This window comes from Drosophila tropicalis, unplaced genomic scaffold (assembly GCF_018151085.1).
Source record: "Drosophila tropicalis isolate 14030-0801.00 unplaced genomic scaffold, ASM1815108v1 contig_443, whole genome shotgun sequence".
Taxonomy (NCBI): domain Eukaryota; kingdom Metazoa; phylum Arthropoda; class Insecta; order Diptera; family Drosophilidae; genus Drosophila; species Drosophila tropicalis.
The window spans coordinates 7441424-7453837 of NW_027172907.1; the positions used below are offsets into that span (position 1 = coordinate 7441424).

The 12414-nt window shown below is 36.5% G+C and overlaps 1 protein-coding gene across 3 annotated transcripts in view; it reads right to left on the minus strand.

Annotated features, from left to right (window-relative positions):
• The window catches only part of Blimp-1 (PR domain zinc finger protein 1), a 53929-nt gene that overhangs the window by 8298 nt on the left and 33217 nt on the right, over positions 1-12414 (minus strand). Inside the window, exon 1 of one of the 3 annotated variants that reach the window (XM_068285868.1) lies at positions 7877-7944. The exons of the other annotated variants lie outside the window; for them this stretch is intronic. The gene's annotated coding sequence lies outside the window, so the exon portion shown is untranslated. Of the gene's footprint in view, positions 1-7876; positions 7945-12414 lie in introns of those variants that run through there. 3 annotated transcript variants of the gene reach the window in all.

The following is a 12414-nucleotide window of genomic DNA, read 5'->3' on the forward strand; positions in this document are numbered from 1 at the left end:
AAAAAAATAGCTAAAAAAAAATAATGAGAAGAGATTCTGTAGAAAACTTGTAAATTTTATTTCAAAGAAATCATAAGAAATCTAAAGAAAAAAAACCTTTTTTGAATTTGCTACAAAACTTCACAATTCAGAATGTTTCAAATATGACATTTTGAGAAGATTATTTCAAAGAGGGATAAAAAATATGACTTGAAAATTGCATTATGAAGTTAATATTTCTATAACTTTGAACATTTTTCAAGTGGATTGCATCATTGCCCTTGAAATGAAGATCCCACATAAATCTCAGAGATAATATTTATTATCAATATCATTATTATGATATCTTTAAACAAACAAATGGAAATCTTATCTAGAATTTTGAGAACTTTTTGTTGCACTTACTATCATTTGAATTATAAATAGGTTTCTTATCTCTCAAGGTGAAATGCATTATGCAAAAAACGAAAGGAAATAAGAAAAAACTCACAAAAAAATGGCTGCTAAACAAATTTCATAGGGTTGAAATCACTTACCCTTTTATTTAAATTTTAGCTAATATTTTTTTAAGTTTGTCTTGTTCGTTTATTTCTTTGGAACTTTTTTTTTTTTTTTTTGGTTTTTGTTGGTTTTGAACTAAACTAAATGAAAATCTGTGAACTACACGCACGTTGAATGCGAACTGTTGTGTGTATTGTATAGCATAAGTGAGAACTTTGCTGCCCAGAGGAGGCCCCCCACACCCATGAGAGACCCAGAACGACGAAACAACACGGATGCCACACACATATAGACACACACACACACACACACCCACAGAGATACTTGGTGTATGCAATTGCAAATTGCACTTTATTCTATTTTGATGAGTGCGGAAATGTGTGTGTGCAAAAAAAAAACCAACAGTCGTAATGAAATTTCATTTTAATTTTATTTTGAGAAAGTGTCTGGCGCCAATCCGAAAATTTCGATAAGTATTCGTTTCGACTTTCGTTTTTAGGGTCCGCCTTCTAGGAAGCAAAGTCTTTAGAACAACACAAAAAAACGAAATAAATAAATAAAAAAAAAAAAACGATAGCAAAGCTTTTAAAAATGAAAATAAATTAATGCAACAGCAGAAGCAAAAGCAACGGCAACAGAAAAGTAAAAATCGTAAAGCTTCTTCTTTGCATTTCTAATCATCGCACAAATTGCATTCGAAGGACACACCTTATAGAGAGACGGCAGTGGCGGCGAGAGGCAACAAACGAAGCGAAGCCGGGCAGCAAAGAAAATTAAAAATAAATAAAGTTAGATCACCAATTAAATAGTCGAATTCATGTTTACCCTACAAACAAAAACGTTAGATGCAGGTGAAGGCTGATGTAAAGTATCCAAAAGTAAAGTAAAGTATCTCTAATGTCCTAAAAGTTCCCGCAGAAATCATATTTAAACATTATGAACTCTTTCAAAACGTTTTCGATCCCAAATACCAAATGTTGATTTCTATAGTCTTCAAAATTAAAGAACTAGTCACAAATATCATATTTGAACTCAGTTTACCCTTTTTATAAAGTCTCTAAAGTCTTCAAAACTGATTTAGATGGTTTAAAGTTAAATTAATACATTATCAACTTTGAATTTAGAGCTTTCATATCGCAATGAGTCTCCGGTCATAAATTAATGTGTATGAAGCCTTCAAAGATGCCTGTACATTAGTTTTACTCCCTATTGTTGTCTAGACCTTAATGCAAATTCACAATCGATTTTCATAAGCAGCTGTTAACAAAATCTGAATTTCACACCCATATGGCCCACAGAACCTTGACTCGAAGTGTGGAGAACGTCTCCACAAAAAGATTCGCCCAATGTAATGCAAGTAGACCTGAAAGAAAACAACTGTGTTTCATACTGGGTGAGGGTATCACAGAAACCGAAACAGCAATAACTAAACGACAAAAAAAAAAAACTATAAATTTGTCGCCGACAACGACGACTGAGTTTAACATTCAACTTGAACGCAGGCGAACCCAACCGGCGGCTGACGTCGTCGTTGTCGTTGTCGTCGTCGTCGTGGTGGACGTTGTGAATGTCGTGAACGTGGACGTGGTCGTTTTTCGACGTTGTTACCGGCGACGAGTGCATTTGATAAGCTTTTTGCACATTGCGCATACGCCATGTGTGTGTGTCAGTTAAAATTGCTTGCTCTCGCTTGCTCGCTTAGTGTGTGCGTGTGTGTGTGTGTGTGTGTGTGTGTGTGTGTGTGTGTGTGTGCTAGTGTCTTGGTATTTGTGTGTGCTCATCATAATTTTGTTGTTATTGTAGAACCAAGCGCGAAACTTCCGCAATGAACGACGCTGCCCGCATCGATCTTTATCAAATTGCATTGCATTGCGCGAAACGAATGAAACCAAATGGCAATACATTTAGTTTTTGTTTTGTTTTTGTTTTGTTTTCAGTGTGTTCAAGGACACTTAGCCAATGGGAACTGTACTTAACCGCAGCCCATCATAAATGCATATACAACACTCGGGTCCTCTCTATCTATCTCTCTTTGACTCTATAATTCTATCTAGGAAATCTAAGCGCGTATCTTTTAAGTAGTTTCAATGAATAAACAAAATTCTTTTTCGGTATTACGATGTATTTATAAGTGTAAGGTAAATATTTGTAAGAATGTCGTGTGTGTAGGTAAAGGGGAATATACTGTTAGTTTATTCTCCATAAACTTGTATATTTGGTTTTATAGTTAAGCTTTTTATTTTCCATTTACTAATCAGAAGGTCATATGTATGTTTGTGTGTATAACAACGAGGAATCGCCTGGCCGGGTGCTATCAAAGACGGAAATACATACATACATATATATTTAGTTAGGGTGCATTCTATCGATACTCGTCTGCCTAAGGTCGAGAACCAGGAACGAGGAACTCTTTAACACTAAATTCTCTGGAATGAGGAAATAATGATAACATTAAGTAAACTTCTACTGCAAAAAAAGGTCTTAGTTACAAACAGGGGAGAACAATTGACATAAAATTTGATGGATTATTTTTAAGTGACATGTAAATACATACATATAATTACACTTCAGATCCATGATGATATATCATTTTATATAGTTTTTATATTAACTGCTGTTTAAATTACATTTCAAAAGTCTTCAGGTTTGGCATTTGTAAAAAGTAAATTAACTAATGAACAGACATAAAAAACCATAAACAGAAATATCTATAAAATATGAGAAAGAAAAATGAAAATAACAATAAAGTAATAGATTATTTTTGTTAACCATAAAAAAACATCAAGTATTAGCTAGAAATGAATAGACGTCTTCTTCTTGCTCAATCTCTAGAACAGAACAAAAAACAATAAACTATAAAAAGCGAAAATGAGATTTTGAAAAATAAATTAAACACAGAGAGAAAAATATGTGATTTGTTCTTCTTCTTCACTAGAGTGAATAGAAATTTGTCATGCCTTGCCCTTATTATGACATAGTTGAATTTGATACACTTTTTTTTTTTTTTTTGCAAGCTGCTAAAAAGGGAAATTATTTTAACGAAAATATTCCATTAAAATTTTTCACACTTGTGAATGTCGGTTTTTTTTTTATGGCTTGTTGCTGTAACTTCTATTAACTAATAATAAGTCGGTAGATTTTAAAACTTCAGCAGAGTGGAAAGAGAGAGAGAGAGTGAGAGAGGGGGGTTGGGGGTTAAGTACTTAGGGGGTAATGAGTTAGTTGCTGGCTGGGGTTGCGACTGAAGTGTGTGGCTGTGTGTTGAGAAAGGTAGAACCCGGAAATATAAAGGCGAAAAAAAGCGCGCCAGAATAGCTCATAGCTCGTAAAGCACACACACACACACACACACACAGAGTGAGAGACATGTAAAAATTGCATTTAATTTTGTTGTGTGCATGCAAAATGAAACGAAAAACGAGTCAACCAAATGCAAACATTACATAGAACAAAAAGAGAGGGCAGGGCAGCAGCAGGAGGCAGGGGATGAAGGAATGGGGCTCTGTGTGGCAGTGGCAGCCGAAGCGGGAGGCAGCTGATAAAATAAAATTGCAAGCTCTTTATACCTCTCGGTTACCCCTTCACTGGGCGTGGGGTGTGCGTGTATTTGTGTGTGTGTAATAATTTGTGTGAGCTTTTTTTTTTTTTGTTATTTATTTTTGTAAAAGGGGAGGAGAAGCATCATCATCATCATCATCATCATAACCTTGAGTCACTAGTTGAGAATGTGCAAATGCGAATAGAATGCGAATAGAAATAAAATAGCAACAACAACAAAACTGATGCGCACACACACACACACACATAGACAAACTCATCTTCTTGATTCTCATCCGCATTTTGCATGTGAAAGGGGAGCAGATTGAGTTCAGATTATCTAAGCTAATTGAAATGAATATCTGTCTATCAAGGACAATTGTGCAAAAGTATCTGCGGAATGTATTTACAAAAGTATCTAAGCTCACTTCCAGTCTTTTCACACTTTAATTACTTCATTACTTCTACCATGAAGTCATTGCAAAAAAAAAAGTAGGTTAACAAACTATTTTCGGAATATATCTAAATTGGGTTAAGCAAGCAATAAATTTTTAGCAAATTGTTCAAATGTGCCAATACACATATGTATGTATGTGCCTGTGTATGTGTGTGTGTGTGTTTGTATTTTTAGAAAGCAACTAAATTTGGAATGCATACAAAAAGTATCTTAAAGTAAATAAAATTGTTTCAATCTATGAAATGAAAAGTATCTCAGTTAGCGTTCGTGAACTATTCAAGAAAGTATCTATAAAGAATCTAACTCAAGACGTTCAACTATTTTAACCCTTTAGACTGATTCTTTTGCATATTTCCAATATCCTTTACCTACTCCTTTTTACTAATGCTAATGGCTACTCGTTGCAGCTGCACCTTTTCTCTTTCTCTTCCCTTTTAATCTCTCTCTCTCTGTCTGTCTCTTTACCCTTCCTATTTTGCGTTGCAAATTCGTTGCACTTTAACCTTGAAATTTTCCACTTTGGCGCATGTGCAGAAGATATCGAAACCGAGACAGACTCATACACAGAGAAAAGAGATGGCGAGACAGAGAGAGAAAGAGATTGATAGAAAAGAAGGCTGGGGAGTTGGCCAGTTTTCCTTGCATTTTAATTAGTCAAAAAATTTCATTTCATTTTTAACAAAAATTCTCAATCGTATAATTTTACTTTTGCGTTGTTGTTGTTTTTTTTTTTTTTTTCATTGCTCGTTTTGTTTTTGTTAAAAGCGAAAGTCTACAAAGGCTTATTTGCAATTAAAATTTATATCTCCCAACGTTTGCTTACTAATGTGCATACAAAAAACAAAAAACGAAATTCTCAAACGACATATGTACTTTTTAATATCTATACTATACAAATACTATATACATATATATAAGTGTCAAATATAGGTACAGATATACATATGTATATAAGCTTTATTTGCTTTACTTAGTTTTTGCCCTTGAGTTTTTGAGTCTTTGCTTTTGACGTAGGTCAAATAATCATAAATTAAATGGGTTTTTTTGTTGTTGTTGTTGTTGCAATTTTCTTATCAATGCAATTGGCTTTAGTTTAGTTTTTGCCGTTGCACTTTGCCGTGTTATCAGTCCTCAATTGTATGTGTGTGTGTGTGTGTGTGATTGTACGTGTGTGTGTGTTTAATACAGTTGTGTCTTATTGCGCAGTGAAAGTTTTCCGTTTGCATTTTTTTTTTATACTTTTTTTTTTTTTTTGCTTGTTGTTAATTAAAAGTGTTTAGATTGTTTGATCGATTGATTTTCTGTTCTTAGAAGTCAACAACTGAATAAGTTTATTCTAGGCAAAAAATAATAAATAATAATGATTTTACTATTGATTTCAACTATAGCTTAATCTATTTGTACATTTCCTATCATTAATTGCTGTTCGATTATTTTCAAACTCATTTCGCTCGAATGTAAACTTTTTCAATGCATTTCGACACTTTGTAGCAAAAGTATGCAATAGTATTTGAACAAATGAAAGGAAAATGCAATTTATCTACATACTTGCATCTAAGTTATATCCTATATCTACAAATATGCATATATAATATATATAAGTTAAAGAAAATAATAATTGATATTAATAAGAATTTATTTCTATAATTATAAAGTTCCAAATTAAACTATTTTACTACTCGAGACACAAAAGTATGCAATGAATTTCATTAAAGTTTATAGAATTTTGCAATCTCATAATATTTTGCCTAAAATTTCATTGGAAATTCAAAATTAAATAATTTTCAATTGTTTTGCCAATTTATTCATTTCGCAATGCACTTGAATACTGAACAATTTGGTTAAACATTTGTTCAGAGTTGACTAGAAAATTGCATCATCATTTAGGCCCAATAGAAAGGGTTAATGAACTCAAAGGTCACAAACCAGACTCAAAACACACACACACACACACACACACATGGAAGAAAGAGAGAGCGTGAAAGGGTGTAAACGAGATAGGAAGAACACGATGAAGCAATTCCCTAAATGCAAATCCAACTGCAGCTGATGACATCATGGGACATCAAGAAAGGAAACGAATTTCCACAAGAAATAACATAATCAAGGAATGGGGGGAAATAGAAATAGAAATTATAGTGGAGAAACTAACCAAAATGTGCTTAGCCCCAGAAGCCGATTATAAGAACCAAATCCCGTGCCTTACCTTGACAACAACAGGGAAAACCACGACCTACGCCAAAGCTATAGAAAATGCGCATAAATTCGACAAAGGAGTCAGAGCAGACAGACCATAAAAATAAAAAAAAATAAAACCAACAGCAACAACAACAGCAATCAGCAGAAAGAGAAAGAAAGAGAAAAAAAAAGTAAAAAGAACCCCCAGACATGATGGCGAAAAGGCGAATGAACCTTTTCGTACATAGGAGACGCCAGACGAGACGCCAGAAAAGTTTTTTTTTTTTTTTTCATTCTTACGCTTGTTGTTGTTGTTTTTTGTGTGTTTCATTTGCCGTTATGTTGGGGCAGGGCCCCGACATCAACTTCAGCTCGAGCTCGAAGTCGTCGATGTCGATGCTGCTCATTATCCTTTTCGCTTTTCATACATAAATCGCCGCCTGGCAAAAGCGTTCAATGAACTTTTCACTACGGTTCGTCGGCCTGTACGTACATTATACATGGGTATACACACCCAATACGGAAAGCGAAACATGAACAGGACAACGACAGGCAGCAGCGACTGCGACGTCAACAGCAGCAGCAGCAACAGCAACAGCAATGATAGCCAGCAGTGGCAGTGACAGCGAGGCAGACATGGCACTAGACGAAGGTCCTGAATGTAAACTTTGTTTTTGGGTTGGGTTCTTTTGGTCTTGACAGTGTGCAGCAGCAGCAGCAGCAGCAACGGCAGCAACAGCAGCAGCAGACCTCTCTGCCACAGAGGCCAAGGACCCAAGAACTGCAGTCATTGCGTTCTGGCATCGTGGCGACTCTTCTGCGCCGTCGCCTAGCTGCGAAAAATTTCACTTTTAATTTTTGCCCAAAACCCGAAAAGCTTCTATCAAACGAACCGAATTGAAGCCCAGGAGCAAGCGAGAGGAATATAGTGTGTGTTGTGTCTGGGACAGGATTCTACGGCTACAACTACGTTACTGTCGTGCCATGAGGTTATTGAACTGCATCCATAAAAAAAACTCACACACACACACACATACACATACAAAAAAATGAACACACATTCATACAGAGCCTTGTGCCTCAGAGCATTTCTAGCAAAAGTTGCAAACTTTCACATGAAAATTTTATGCTTATATATATACATATATAGAAATCTTCTAAATATATATATATATATATGTATATAGATAGGGAGATATATACTCTATATAGCCATTTATTTACCTTATTGTTGTATTTGGTTGTATTTGTTTGATTTTTGCAGTCTTCTCATCTCGTCATTGTTCAAGTTTTCGATTTTAAACGCGATTTGAAAAATGAGATTATAGCAAAAATATCGCGAAAATATATACGATAAAAATACAAAGGTCTACGATCGTATGAACACATTTTTCTATTGACTTTCTTTTTGTTATTATATGATTAGAATCTTGATTTCTATATATATATATGTATATAATATATATATATAAATATATATATACTAAAATTATTACACTTAATCAATTGATGAACACATTTGTGGTATATCTTTTCATATATTTTTGCATTTTTCTTGATGATACTTGCAATTTTCTTTTTTTTTTTCTATTTTATTTGCATTTCTTTTTTTCTTTTTTTTTTTTATTTGTAATTTTTAAATATTATTATTTAAATTTTTTTATATTTTTCATATTTTTTTTGTTGTTGTTGTGTATGTTGTTGTTTAATATAAATTGATGTATATTGTTTGGGTCCACGTCGAGTAGACATGACCTGCCCAACGCGTTAACATCCCGAGTCAGGACTGAAGCGACCATAACGAAGCCAACATCGATGGAAGCCAAGTTCGAGGCAAACGACAGCAGCGCCAACGTCGACTGCATTTTAGCCGAAGTGCAGACAGTAAACAGAAGGGGCGATGGGGAGGGGGAGGGGGGCGGAGGGGCAAGCAGCAGGCACTTGCACTTGGCATAACTGGCAAAAACAACAAGAACAAAAAAACAAAAACAAAGAAGAACAAAAAGAAAAAGCATCGTGCAACTGCCACAAGGGCGGCATTTGTCGGCTTCGGCTAAAATATTCGTCGTTTCAGTTTGAAAACTTTGTTTGGGGGTTGCTTCTGCAGCAACAGCAACAGCCACAACGTCAGCGTCAGTGGCAGCAACGCCGACAGCGGCGTCGTCGTTGACGGCGGCAGCTTTTGCGCAGCCCGACATAGAGAAAGACAGTTATACGAGTCCTCGAAACAAAACAAGCGACAAGCCACATAGGATCATATAAGGACTATTGGGTAAGGTCCTTCTCTCTCTGTGTGTGTGTGTGTGTAACACAACAAAGGCCACCATACAAATATTATTGCGTTAGGTCCTGTTGGCTATGCTGGATTTGAAGGGTATTTGGTGGCAACTTTTTTGTCAAGTATTTTTTTTACCAAACTAATACTATACTTAGATAATAATTTACATCTAATCTCAAGTACTAGTATCATTGTTTACCCACTATCAAGTGTTTTAGCAAAAAGATATGAACCAAAAGGGCATTTAGTCATTTCCAAGTAAGTTACGTAAGTTCTGGGTGATTACGTTTTAATGATGATGATGGGTTTTAGCACAAATCTTAAGTTCTAACTGATTCATTTGTTGTTTTTTGATAAGATAGTTTTGCCAACTAAATAAATATGGTTAATTGTAGTTACATACAATATGGAAAGGATTTATTTCTTTCAGTGCATTCTAAACTGCACTAAGAAGTCGCTCTCTCTCTGTCTCTATCGGCTCTCTGCAATTGCAACGCATGCTCAGTACGACGGGGGGCAGAGAGAAGCGCCTTTTGCATTAATGCACACACATACATACATACATCGTGTTGGCCAAATTGACAGTTGACAATGAACTAGAGCTGCCCTGTAAAATCATAAACCGGAAATACTTCAACCCATTATGCAAACACAACTGAAATGAACTTTACTTAAACCTCTCGAGAGAAAGACTTTTCTATGTACTCTTGGGGTTTTTGTTTTTTTTTTTTTGTTGCGTTTCTCGAGAACTTTGTGGGCAATTAATAAAATTTCAGGCACGTTTTGAAAAAAACCGTAAACGTTGAAAGAAACAGGAAAAAACAAGCTAACAAATACCGTTAGCTTTTTACATAAAACTATATGAGAAACAATTTTGTCATAGTTATAAATTACGTATGCCAGTAGCGTAAAAGCCGATAATTTGGGATTTACAACAACAAAAAGAAGTTCATGCGACAAGTTGGTGCCAGGCAGGGCGTTGCCATTGTTTATACCCAGAGTACGCGCATTAAAATCAATGATATTGCCAAGAAAATGTAAAAAAAGTTAAACAAGTTTTGCTGAAATAGTTTTTGGAGTAACTAAAACAACATTTAATCATTCCATTCAATTTTGCATAAATGAAAGGTGTCTTCAACAAATAAACTTGTTCTAAACAAAAACTAGTCGTCACAGTTTGCTAGTTTGGCCGATTGGCCAAAAGATCCCAGCATTTGGCATGAAATATTTAATTTCTGTTGCATACATTTCAGCGTGCAGTGCCCGGCCACAGGCTATGGGAGAAGTGTGTGGGAGGTATGATCGAAACGGAACGGAACGGAACGTAACGATACGAACCCGTCGCCGACCATCATCAATGTCACAGTCAATGCACAAAAGCCCGCCGACGACGTCGACGGCGCATTGCTAGTGTCAAAATAACAATGCCAACATAGAGAATTGACACAGACAGACAGACAGACAGACAGAAACGAACCTGTCGCTAGCAAAGTTCAATGCGACACGAAGCCAAAATCGCTACTTCGGGGGGGCGGCGCATGCGCCTGCTTAGTGGCTTCGTCTCTGTGCATGCGCTTGTCCTCTCTTGGTATCTCTCTCTCTCTCTCTTACCCACTCTCTGTGCCTCTGCGTCTCTTTGTCTGTGTCTGTTTCAAGTGCGGCTCTGTGTGTATGTGTGTGTGCGCGTATAACGCGCTTGAGTAGGTCGGTCATTGAACTGGCGAACTTGTTTTCTTTTCATCTGCTGCTGCTGCTAGCTCTTTGCTTGTTGCTGTTGCTGCTGCTGCCGCTACTGCTACTGCCTGTGTTGTTGTTGTTGTTGTCTTTGCATTTCATTCTTTTGCTTACTTTCTTCCTGGTTTTATATGAGCGCTCTCTTATTGAGCCGCCACCTGTGCGTTGGCGTTGCTCTCTCTCCCTCTCGCCCTCTCTCTCTCTCTTCGTCTTTCTTGCTCACACACTATTTCTCTTAAGCTGGGCTTTACTTTGTGTTTGTTTCATTTTTTGTTTTCTTGTTTTTGGGGAGGCTGAAAGCAAAAGGCCCGGCCGCTTGGACCCAGTCAATAACCCTTTCGGGGAGCCCAAGATGCAAGAAGAAGTAAGAGTGATTTGATTCCCTTTTCATGATGGAACCGAACAGAACTTGTTGTTGCTGTTGTTCTTGTTCTTGTTGTTGGTTGTGTGGCAAGATCAAGAACCTCTTGGCATGCCATGTGGTTGGTGGTTTTTCTGTGAGTATTTTATTTTTTTTTTACATTTTTTTTATATTTTTTTTTGGTGTGAACAACCTTTTCACGGCATTCTGATTCTCTCTTTCAGCCTGTACCCAAGATAGATAGAAGCGGGCAACCTGCCCCAACCCCAAGTCCCCAAGGATGGTTACTAAATTGCACTACAAGCAAATGCTGCTATAGAAGTAGAAGACGAGGAAGAAGCAGTGAACTGGTTTCGCCATCATCATCTCTTCATCATCATCATCATCATCATCGTCGTCGTTATTATGGTGAAGTAACTTCATCATTTGATTTGGCTGTTGGCCTTTTTCTTTTTTTTTTTTTGTGCCCAGGCACTCAAGCAAAAGATTCACTTTTTTCAGAGCTTCTTCGGCCCGCCTTGCTCTTGCTTGTCCTCCTCTGTCTAATTCTATGAAAATGAAAAGAATCCCCACTGAAGTAGCAGCCACAATAATAACAAGAACAACAACAGCAACAACAACAACAGGAATAGAACAGCACCACCGCCCTGCATCGCCCTATATGGCACTATATAGAAGAGCATAGCACTTGCAGCCCTCTAACAAATATCAAGTTCGTTGCCTAAGTCTTTCGAGCGAATGAACTTTGATTCGACTGATGGTTTGTGTGTGGCTGTGTGTGTGTGCGCGATCGCTGTGTGAGTGCAATTTGAATTTGAATTTAGGTATAACAGGTGCATTTTTTATGACCTTGATATTGAAATTGAATTTGAATTTATTTCGTTCAACTGTTGTCGGCTGTTTTATACACAGATGTCCCTCAGTTGATGACTTGTTTCGTTTTCAATTTCAATTTATAATTTATTTGTTTATCATAGCCACCACCACCTCTTTCTCCACCAAGGCATTGGCTCGTTTGCTCACACACACACACACACACAAAGCTAGCTCGCGCGCCTGATCGTTCGCTCGATCGTTTGTTCGAGTCATTTAAAGTCAAAGTCAAGGTTTTTCTGCTTTACGTCGCCAATTATATTTTGCTTAACTTATATCTCTACCCTTCTCGCTCGCTATCTTGCTCTCTTTCACACTCTTACACTATCGCTTGCTCATCCCTCTCCCTCTTGCTCTTGCTTGTTGTTTGTCCCCCTTTTTTGTTTTTAATTGTTGTTGTTGTTGTTGTTGTTGCTGTGTTTTGTATTTGTTTAAAATACAAAAACTGGTTTTTGTCTAATTATTGCTGTTGTTGTTGATTATTAAAATACAAATACAAATTTTATATATATAATT